Source organism: Eleginops maclovinus, chromosome 1 (assembly GCF_036324505.1).
Source record: "Eleginops maclovinus isolate JMC-PN-2008 ecotype Puerto Natales chromosome 1, JC_Emac_rtc_rv5, whole genome shotgun sequence".
Classification (NCBI taxonomy): domain Eukaryota; kingdom Metazoa; phylum Chordata; class Actinopteri; order Perciformes; family Eleginopidae; genus Eleginops; species Eleginops maclovinus.
Window position 1 is genome coordinate 15,624,795 of NC_086349.1, and position 11,988 is coordinate 15,636,782.

The 11,988-nt window shown below is 40.4% G+C and overlaps 1 long non-coding RNA gene across 1 annotated transcript in view; it reads left to right on the forward strand.

The window, feature by feature from the left end:
- Positions 1-11,569, forward strand: part of LOC134871950 (uncharacterized) — a 39,364-nt gene extending 27,795 nt beyond the window's left edge. Inside the window, exons 3-4 of the long non-coding RNA XR_010166762.1 lie at positions 10,875-10,914; positions 11,205-11,569. This is a non-coding gene — a long non-coding RNA (uncharacterized LOC134871950). The remainder of the gene's footprint in view (positions 1-10,874; positions 10,915-11,204) is intronic.
- Positions 11,570-11,988: the final 419 nt, after the last annotated feature.

Consider the following 11,988-nt stretch of genomic DNA (forward strand, 5'->3'; position numbering starts at 1 on the left):
TTAGATTTGTTTTAAAGGTTAAAATCCGTCCAGTTGTATCTCATAATCTTGGCTAACATCAACCATTCAGTATAGCCATCCTTTATTACAGTATAAGCAAATACATGTTGGGGAGGAGAATCTGTGTATCTACAGAACAATTGTATTTGTTTCTGTCTTGAACCAGTAAACGGAAGAGCGTCTGAGAGGCTTTTTTGTCAGAATCGCTGTATCATTTCAATCTCCTAACAATGTTGTCCAGTTTAGACATAGCCATACGGCGCTTATTGGCTTATTAGATTTACAGCCCTCAATAACGTTTGTTTTCTTGGCGCAGTGTGTGTCGGTTTTTGTTGTGACAGCAATGAACCAGCCTAAATTCACCTCGTTTTCCCTTGTTTATAATATCATCATTGTTCCTTCAACCGGATACTGTAGTGCTTCAATGCAAGTATATCTTAGCATGCCAGTGCTTTTGTTCTGAAATAACTTCAGAGTTTCGCCCCGCCCCTCGCTCCAATGACCATTTGACCATTTAGGAAGGTATAAAGCAAAAACGAAAAAAGACTCTCAGATGCTTTTCCATTTACTTGATCAAGAAAGAAACACAAATGGTCTGTAGATACACAGATTGAGAAGGGACAGGCTTCTAGAAAAGAAAGAGATAAACAAATACACTAGATGACTCGCGGGGGGAATTGTAATTTGAGGCTAATGATCCGAAGCCATAAAGATAGCTAAGTCTGTGTCTGTTTCTATAAATGGTTTGCAGTAAGGACCCAAGTAAGGATGTAGTACTATTTAACTCCAAATTACATAGAAACAGAGTACATGAACACAATTTCTCTTATATATTTTACTTTACATTTGTATTTAGATTGAATGTAGATTGCTGGTTTTATGATGGCATCTTTTGCTCTAATCAGCAAATAAGTGCCATGTACAGTTATACAAAATGTCCCATATATACACTTTCATTTATATAGCCTTTAGTTTGGAGGCACATAGTGAGTTAACTTTAATGAAATGCAATAACTGTGAGCAACTGCATAAAAAGGAAATTAAGAATGAAAAGGGATTAGGGTTGATGGAGTCTCTGAGAGCTCCGTTTTGGGGAACGCTATTACTTGCTATATGAGTACTCAATTATATGGTGGATTTTAAACTATATAGGGATGTGTTAAACATAATGATCTAAAGAGTTAGTGGTTCAACAGAAGGTGTCTTAATCTGTCTTGAGGCTGCTGGGTCTCAATAACGCTTTGATGGTATAACGGATATGGAAAAAGGTTACACTAAGCTGCGATAAAGTGTCATTATACTGTATCTGTTGCTTGCATGGCTGGTACATATGCAATCCCCAAGGATTATGACTTTAATTAGCCATTCCCCTTTCATCATTTATCTCCAGCTGTACTGATTCTTTAGCTCTTCCCCACTTCCAGAATATATTTTTCCACTGCCAATAAACATTACAATTTACAGCCATTATCTGAAGGTGTGTAGTGTGGGATGGAGAGGAAGATTTTATGACGTTGACTGTCTTTGTTTGACTTGAATGAGGCCTTGAAACAATCTTACAGGGTTGGTTCCTCATGATTAAGCCTTTTTTTCCATCTTAAAGTATCAAAGCGTCAACTTAATCTAGTTTTGGGGATTTTAATGAGGTGAGTCCTCGAAGATGCAAAATGTAATACGTCTATTAGGGAAAAGGTCTGTTTCACTTTGTAGGCCGTCAAACTTACATTTTCAATTTGCAATGCATTTAAAGACTTTGTAAAGTTAAAATTACGCTTTAATTTGATGGAAAGTATCGTATGCCTAAAGCAAGGATTTGGTTGCTAACCACAGCCAGCTTTGCTATCTTTGTTTGACTGAGACAGACCAGGAGCAAAACTGACATGGATGGGCTCCAGACAGCTAAACACACACACACACACACACACACACACACACACACACACACACACACATACACACACATACATACACACACACACACACACACACACACACACACACACACACACACACACACACACACACACACACACACACACACACACACACACACACACACACACACACACACATGCACACTAATCTGCTCTCTCAGAACCACTCTGTATTGTCATAGTGCACAAATGCTATCCATACAGAGAGTGTGTGTGGGCAGAGGCAAGACTCCATTCCTTTATTTTTCCTCTTCCAGGCGAACGTGTCAATCCTTCGCTCTGAAGAGTGAGCGCATACATATGGTGTCTGTATGTGTGAGCGTTAAAACAAGGGTGGGTGTCTTAAATGTCACATCCCATAATTGCATCACTTGCTTACTGTCTCCTTGTGCCCCGAGTTAAGCTAGCACTGTTTTTACCCAGCCTACACACATTCAAAACAAACATTGTCCTTCTTCTACTGGCCGCATCACAACCTGTGTGATGTTGTGATGTACGACGCCCATAATGCTGTGTTATCCCTTGTTGTGGAGGGTAAACATTTTTTTATGGGGCTAACTTTTCTGTATGTAATGTGTAGTATATTAGATAAACCATGCATGAATATTCTCAAGGCTGCAGCACATACAGTATTTGCCGTCTCCATGTACTACTAAAAAATATATTGTATTTCATTAAGCACTGTTGGGCATTGCTGTAATCACCAGTAGGTATAGTATGGAACCTATTTAATTATAAACATTAACTTGGATTATTTTTAGATGTGAGCTAGAGTTCAAAGTCAGAACCCCTGCTTCCCCTACAGTTTGGAAAGGAACAGTTGTCTTCTTGTGTTAAGCCATTTCAATGTTGGCATCCGCAGAACAGATGTTCAGTCTGTCAGTTATCCATTTGTTAATATCTCGGGAGATTTTGCTTGTGTGTAAGGATCACTGTTCTCCTTGGATTGGCCCAGCATCGCTGATAAGGCCATCTGATCAATAGCAGTCTCAAGCAGATGCTCAAACATTCATTAATACTCTCACTTTAATATCGATTTACTTCCCCAGAGCGGCAACACCCCACGGCCACAGACGTGTTGTCTCTACACAGTACGTCGACCACAAAAAAGGATTATTTAAGTATGAAATATCACAGTTTGGGCATGGATGTATTATGTATAGTCCCCCTTGAAGTGAAACAGGTGTCACGGTCTGATTTGTAAGATACCCAGCACAGTTGTGATAAGAAGATTTATTGCAAACATAAACTGCTGCGGATGATTACAGCGGAGGATATGATTTATGCCTCCCTCATTGAGGCAATCAGCATAATTTCCCTTGGTGTGACACACTTACACAAAGATGAATATTCAAAATCACATACACACACACAGCTACACATGCGTGCCTAAACGGTGCACATAAGCACATACACAGCCTGCACACAGAGCAGTTGCATCTAATAGTGTCTTACTGTGAGAGCTGCCTAGATTAGATCTCTCCCCAACGCTCCCTTCTGTGAGGAGCTCTTTAAATATGTACCTACCACCTAAGGCTTCAACAGGTAAACACCAGTGCACAAAACAGACACTGATAATGCCAATTAAAAATCATGAATGGAAGTGATGTGTCATTAAGCTATCTTAGGGATTTTAGGAAATTGTCTGGTCTGTCGCTATGTGATATAAGTAATTAGCTTTTCAGAACATATTGATTTGTTATAATGTACAATTTCTGTTTGCTTTCATTTGAGGATATTTGTATCCTTTATTTTGCACTCCAATTTCTCTAAAAATCGTTTTGATGGTCACTGAAACAGTCATTAAAAATGTGTATTTAGTAGCCAGTAAACTGCTTTGCAGATCGTGATTCATTGTTGTTTCCCTTTTCGGAATAAACCTTGACCCAGTTTTTTACCTAAAACATGCTTTCCAGTTCCCTACAACCTTAAATACCCACCACCGTGTTGGGAATTAAGTCCTTTGCTTGATGATCGTCCTGCTTCTTTTAGCAGTGATATCTATTTACAACACGTGTCATCTCATCAGACCCAAGTCCCAGAGTCGTTAAACAAACTTTGCATGCTAATTGGGGACTTGGTGACCTAACTCTCGGCAGAAGCTCTGCAACTTTGATCCTTGGAGAAGTGTTTTAACTTGTGAACTGCCCTACTTACTATGTATGAAAGCTGTATGCTCATATCCTCTTTCAGACAGGTTTGTTACGTCCCCAGTCATTTCACTTTTCTTAGCTCCCTACTTAAAGGCGGAAATTGACATTTTAAAACATTAACTTGCCCCATTTAAACTTTTCACTGGAACATGGGAGATACATTTCTGTTTTATTAAATCAGGTTTTTTCTGTGTTGATTTAATTTTTGTCAAAAACTTAACACGGTCTATGTGTTTCTTTTGTTTTGTTATCACAAAACATCCTTTTTGTGATAAAATTGTAAGCATCAATAACATGTATTTGACTTGATTATTTATATCTAATTCGACCTCTCCACACATACAACAAAATACTAAAGCACAGAGGGACCATCTTCCTGATATGATTAGACAGCAAGAGTGTTGCTGTTGTTTACTCCACTAAAAAAACATGTTGCTTTCAGGGCAGAGGTTGATTTTTACCCTACACCTCATGTCATTTTATGTTCGCGTTTTGAAGTACAGTGTTTTCCCCTTGATTCTAACATATACTCGTATAAATGTTTTACAATAAAAATAAAATCAATAATTTTTCGTCGGTCAGGCGGGGCGGCAGGGCAGGCGGTTCGATATAGGCAGGGCGGGTCGTCCCCTATATGATGATAGGGGAAACACTGTGGTAGTGAAACATGAGTTCTTTTCTCATACCTCATTTTTACCAAGGGCATAGTTGCTTGCCTGACAACATACAAAAATCCCACAAAAAAACCCCCACACATACATTCTGTGTCTGTCCAGCTCCGTAGTTGAGATTCATCCCCGTGGCCTTCAGACGCAGCGGAAAGGAATCTGTCCAGCTAAGTGCTTAGACCAGCACTATCTGCAGTGACGATGGTCTCCCAGGCTTTTGACGGATGCTCTTAATGAGATACTCTATTTTGGCTAAATGGTCAAAGCTTTTATTTCCCTTGTGTGTTGTTAGGGTTGTTTGTACATGGCAGCACTATTTCATGATTTTATGTGGGTAAAATTACACTGGTATTTCATTGAGCTTGTCCACCATCCCGATCAATCATCCCATCATCCTGGTGGTAGTACAGTGTTTGTGTCACACACACACACACACACACACACACACACACACACACACACACACACACACACACACACACACACACACACACACACACACACACACACACACACACACACACACACACACACACACACACACACACACATACACACACCATAAGTCATCTCAACATGTTTATGGAAGCAGCTGGATCGATAGGCAGCCAGCCCCTGGCAATCAGGAATCAATACTGCAGCACATAGTGAGGACACAAGGAAAAAACAAAGCTGCACCGCGATACACAAAAGCACACGCACTGCATGCATAAACAGCTCAGTGCAAGCAGACACACAAAGAAACACACGAATGCCATGACCAATGAATGATTGCTGTAGTGCTGGTGACTGTGTGATAAGGGATCCATTTAGAGCTAAACTCTGTCCTGGCCTGCAGTGATCTAGAGGGCAGACACATCTGAAAGGGAGAGTGAACTGTAATGCATCATTTCCAAACATCATTTACACAGTGAACAGATGCAAAGATGTAGTTATTTTGCATTCATATAAAAACACATTATTCACCCGGAAGATGAAATTGAAAAGTTGAATAATTATGCTATAAAATATTCACCAACAACTGGTGCCTGCTCTATGTTAATGGTATTAAACCGTTCTGCTTTCCTTTTTTTTTTTTTTTTTACTCCCCTAGGGACATGGCTCTAGCAATGATACTGACATTATACATCAGATCAGGTGTGGCCATGTGTGACCGATTCACATTGAATACAGCTTCGTTCTGGATGAATCGGTATGACTTTGGTGCTAACTTAACTTTTCATCTATAACCATCATTATTGCACTTTTTATTTGCCGGTGTGCTTAGGTTCACCTCATCCTTATGTTGATGGAATAATGTTGCTATTATGTTGCTAAATATTGTTTTTGCAGTCAACACCTGTAGAGTGAGGCCACTGTAAAATCAAGTTAAGGAAGCTGAGTTCTCCCTGAAATGGCTTTATGCCTCTCTGTTGGCTTATAAATAGCACAACAAACCTCACCAAAATGTTTACCTGACTTAAAATGGAGGTAATTCATCTTCATGAAACCGAGCATGCTTTTTGTGAAGGGGGGGGGGGGGGAGTCTTAGTGAAAGGGAAGGAGAGCAGGAAAATATACTAGGGGAAAAAAGCAATTAGGAGATAGAGAGGCAAAAGAGAAAAAAAAATCTATTTTGGACAATTTCAAACAAGCGTGTCACAACAGTGCCAAGGGACTTGAGCTGTCTGTCTCCCCACGTTGATACGCGTGAACACACACACACACACACACACACACACACACACACACACACACACACACACACACACACACACACACACACACACACACACACACACGTCAGTCTGTGTGAGTTTCTGTGACAGTAGGATCAGTCTGTACCCCACAGGCTGTAACCCCCCGAAAACCTTCTCAAAACGCTTTAATTAAAACGTCTCCCACAATTACAGCACATCCTGATGCCTTGACCTTCACACCTACTATGAATACTGTGTCATACATTCTCTCCGTCTTTTCTCACTCTCTTTCTCATACGCAAACACAAGTACGCAGTTGCTGTCAAGTCAGTATTTAGAGTTTCAGATGCTAGAAGTGACATTTTCTTTTCATAATTATTTTACGCCAAGTCATTTCAAATTGCCATCAACATCAGTCCCTGACATTTGTGTTTGAATGTGCTCACGGACATTATTGAATAGCAAAGCTTCTGTCTTACCTTAAGGGAGTGCATCAAAACTTACTTCAGGGAGGCCGTCAACATATTGTTAGATAATAATTTGAAGTAAATGTTTTTCACTTGGGACAACGTAGCCATTCACAAATTCAGTAAGCCTAATGATTAACAGCTTTCTGCATGCATGTTGTCCATCAAAAAATACTATTTTAATAGCTTAGCATTGTATGCACTGTAAAAAGTATATGCAGGATACTGCAGACCTTGTCTCTCTGCGTATTATTAGGGGCGCTGTCACTTTAAATGATAGGTAATTACATTTCAGGTCCCTGTGTGCTAGCGGTCTGCCCTGTTGCATCACCCAGACATGCCTCACTTTTATTGATGATTTTTTGGAGTCAGCCAGAGACATAATGTGCCAAAATGGTGACGGCCCGGGGACACCTACAATGTCTCCTGAGAAACCTATAGGTGACTTCATATAGACCATGCTCATAATTTCACAGTCTTTAATATTACCAGGGTGAATATTAGTGTTAGTAATTGCGAAGTGGGAACGATTTCAAGCGCTCCTGGTTATGAAAGTTCAATTTACTTTGTGAACAGACAGGCTACCACCAGGACCTAAAAGGCATGCAGGGAAATTAAACTCTCCTGGTTGAAACATCAATACAAAAGATGAACAACTTTTCTATCTCATTAATGACCCTTTCCTTTGTTTAGTTTATTTTCCGAAGGTTAAACTGCCCTGACTACAAGAAAAACATCTCGACTCTCCTGGTACACCGTGTGGATTAAATAACTTGTTAAAATGGACATACCTTTTTTTTGCAGTGTGTGCATCAAAGAACACTATCTCCTAAGTGGGCTTCGGGGCACTTCACTGAGATTGCGGTTGCATTATCCAGCTCAACGCAAACTCAGGTTGAACAATGGGCTGCTGTGTTGCCTGTTCAGTGTGTCTCTCTGTAGCAATATGCAGCCACACCAGACCTCTCGCATATATGGATATCCAAGATAGATGTATTGAAATCAGAAAACAGCCATAGGCCATCACACACACACACACACACACACACACACACACACACACACACACACACACACACACACACACACACACACACACACACACACACACACACACACTGGGCAGCTTGCTGTGCACTATAAGATGGACATGATGTGTTGGGGACTTATCTGAAATGGGGAATGATGATGCCGGCCAAGACCTATGATTGGTTATCCCATTTAGACCAGAGCCTGTGATTGGTTGTCTTATCGAACCGGCTCCCATCATGCATCACAAAGATTCATCTGTTCCTCCGGGTCTAGTCAAGTAGGACCAATCTATCTCTCCCTCCATCCTGCCTGCTGCTGTCCCTCCCATAATCTGTCCTCCTCCCTTCATCTTTTTCTTCACCCCATTGCCCTCACTATATCACCCGTCCCTCCCCAGCTTTATGTATCTATCTCATCAACCTCCTTTCAGCGGCTTGTGCTCAGCCCTCGCTCTTCCTCCCTCCTGCTGCGCCATCCGCATTTACTTACTTCTCTCCCCTTCCTTCACCCCGCTCCTTTTTTATATACCTTTACACCCATAATCCCTCATTTTCTTCCAGTTCTCCCCTCTTCTTCTTCTCTGCCACCTCCCCTCCCTTTTCTATGCAACTCATTTTCCCTCTGCATGCTGATAAAGTGAACGGATGATTATGTGAGGCCATTTATCATGCTTCTGTTTTACCAGCAGCGGAGACCACAGCGGGGATAAAGGGGTTAGAAATACGGTTTAGTTAGAGATTTGAAATAACGGCCGAGGAATAGTGGTGATGATTGAGTAGTAAGAACAGCAGGATGTACTTATTTCTTTCACTTCTTTCTGTATGTGAAACTATCTCACTTTGCAATCACAGATTTATCAGTCTACAAAACATCAGTCTGTTCTTTTCTTACTTCTGCTCTAAACACTAAGTTATATATAGGATGAACATACTCTATACAGTACTTTATTCTCAACTTGAGAGGCACGCAGCAGGAAACTCAGTGGGGAGTGAGCTTTGTGTGTGTGTCTGTGTGTCCATTGCCTCATTTTTGTCTAGCTGCACATTTTTCCAGGCTAGCTCTGGAAGTGTGCATTGAGGCCCTATCCATCTCTCCCTTCCTTACTCTCTCTCTTCTTCCTATCGGTTTCACTCCACATCCCTTACTCAATCTTGTTGCTTTCCCTGTATCTCTCGTCCCAGCCTTGCTTTACAGATTCATCTCTCTGTGGCACTGTCGCTCTGCAAAGCTTTTTTTTCGCTACTGTGGTTTTGCTATCTCAGAGAGGCAGAGGCACCCCTGCTTTTCCAACCTGTGTTTTTATCCTTCCTTCTCCCTCTCATTGCCTTTCTTTCCTTGTTTCCTTCACTCTGCCCCCCATTTTTCTGTCTTTGTCTCTCTTGGGAGGGTTGTTATCAAAAGCGATAGTTCACTTGCTGAAAATAATAAGCAGCTTCTTTTGAAGTCCTCGATGGCTGTTTGACGTCTCTGTGGTGTTTCATGCAGATATTGCCTCCATTTGTGACGGGGATAAACAAAAGATTAAACTTATTTTAAGGTCAGTCCATGTGTCTGTGTGTGTGTTTGCATGCGTTTGTGGTTAGTCAGCCCCTCAGGGTCCACATTGGCCTCCTGTCACCTTGCCAATCATATCAGTTAGGTGTGTTCTGATAACCTTATCTCTGTCTGAGCTCTGCATAGCCATTGGGCTGCCCTGCAAAACACACACACACACACACACACACACACACACACACACACACACACACACACACACACACACACACACACACACACACACACACACACACACACACACACACACACACACACACACACAGACTTTTACACATAGCAAATGAAAGAGGCTAGAGAGCAGATAGCGATCGATGCTGCTAAATCAAGGACATGCACTATGCTGCTTCTCTCTGTCTCTCTGTGGCTCTTATCTATAATGGAAAAGCCATACATTTACAGCTCCCTTCCCACCTTATGTTCACGCTCAATCACAACATGAAATACTGCTGCAAAGTGTTCCTGTCGGTAAAAGAGCATATTAAAGGTTTTGGTGTTCAACTTGCAGAGCATTGTCCACTTTCACAATAGCTGGACTAAGAGTTGGGTTAAAACAGTGAGAGACAAACCGCACAGTGCTGGCATGGTGTGAGACGATTTGCTACCCAGCTATTCCAGAGTAATTATAGCGCAGTATAAAGAAATCACTCTTATGTGAAGAACTGTTCCGTTTAACACTGCCCAGCTTTTTCACACAACACAATTTTCCTCTTGCTATATCTAAGAGCTGCAATAGGGTTAAGATCCATAAACACAACATGAAACTAGAGCGAAAATATGCTCTTTTTTTTAAAAATATGAGAAGCTATTATTATTTGATTATTTGGTATAGTGAGGCAGTGTCATGTTTCTGTATTGGTCAGTTCCCTCCCTCATTTTCTCCGAAATGAAATGCCCAATTCCCTTTTGTACTTCCATCCTTACCGTTAAGGACTCATATATTGACCACTATAATGTCTGAGCCCGTTTTACAGGAGCAGGCTGCTGAAAAGTTGGAAGGTCATTGATTAAAAAAAACAAACGTTATAGCCAAACCACAATCTCACTATACGTGGAAACAAGTTGTTTCATTTTTTTAATGGTTGAATTTGTGCAAAGGACATTTCAGTTTTTAAAAAAAATATTTCTATTTCCCTGGCACAAAAGAAAGAACAAAAACACCACAATTTTAAGGGCAAATAGTTATTTTAATATGTATCGCCCAGAATTTCTTTGCAGCCCTTGATGATATCCTATTCTTTTCAGTGACACCATTTATTTACCCAGCAGTTGGTGCAATTTTCGTGTAATTGTTGAGGAGCTGTGAAGTCCTGTGAGATAAACAGCCTGAATTTATGTCAGATGTGTTTTTCTTCCCTTTTTTATTTTATTTCATTTTCATTTTCAGGTCTTCCATAAGAATTGTGGTACCATGAATACATTCCCTGGTAAGGCAGGTGATTATTTCTTTTGGCAATTATCTTTTCTAACTGCTCCACTGCTTGAAAAGGTTTTAATATAATCAGTTTGGCATATGTTATTGCTTAAATACATTTTGGCTAAAGTACTTTGGCCACTGGCAGCAATCATTACTGCACATTTCCCTCCCTCTGTGTCACCTACACAGCTCTGCTGCTATCCTTTCAACTCCTCACTCTGCCTACAGTGCAATCCTGGAAGCATTGTGGACCACCATGCTGTTAGGGAGTGGGCTGACTAATGTCCTTATTAATTACAGACAGTTAGCCCCACCAGAGGACTGGAGGAGACGTGGACACTTCTCAATCAAACAAAGTGATATTTCAAATTGTTTAATATTTGTTGAAATGGATTGGAATTGCATTACATTGTTCAAGAACACATTTGGAAAATATACTGTAAAGTTGAAAAATAAGTCAATTCAGGGTGTCCCTCTAATGGCAGTTTTATTTTGGGCGTACCTGTCTCTATAGATATGTCAGACTTTTATAAATTAATCATAAACTATCTCTTAAAAGCCCTGGAGCGGATTTTGATCATTTCATGAGCCAAAAATTAAATATTTACATTACCCCAATCTGTGTGCGATACAGATTTGATGTGAACCGTTTCGGCCATTAAAAAGTCCCATTTGAACAACTTTTTTTCTCAGATTAGATTTGTACTTATTTATAAAACCGTACCAATGTTTAATGTTTCCTTTCAATGTGAATACAGTATAGTAAGTTATTACAATAATATGCAAGTTAATCTAAACTGCCAGAAGATTCACTGTTGTTTAAAAAGAGGTGCCTTTTCTTGAAATGGGCCATGGCATACCATGTGAAATGCATTAGAGAAATGTTCACATCCTCTAACGAAGAGAGAGTTTACCAAGAAAAATATTTCCCAAAACATAGAGCTCTGTCGCACTAGATATACCACAAGGGATGCTGAGGTCCTGTCTCTGAGTGAAACAAACCTTGAATTGAACGCTCATCCTGTTCATAGTGTCCAATTATCTTCCCAATGCTAATGATAGTGTACACAACTGTATCAACATT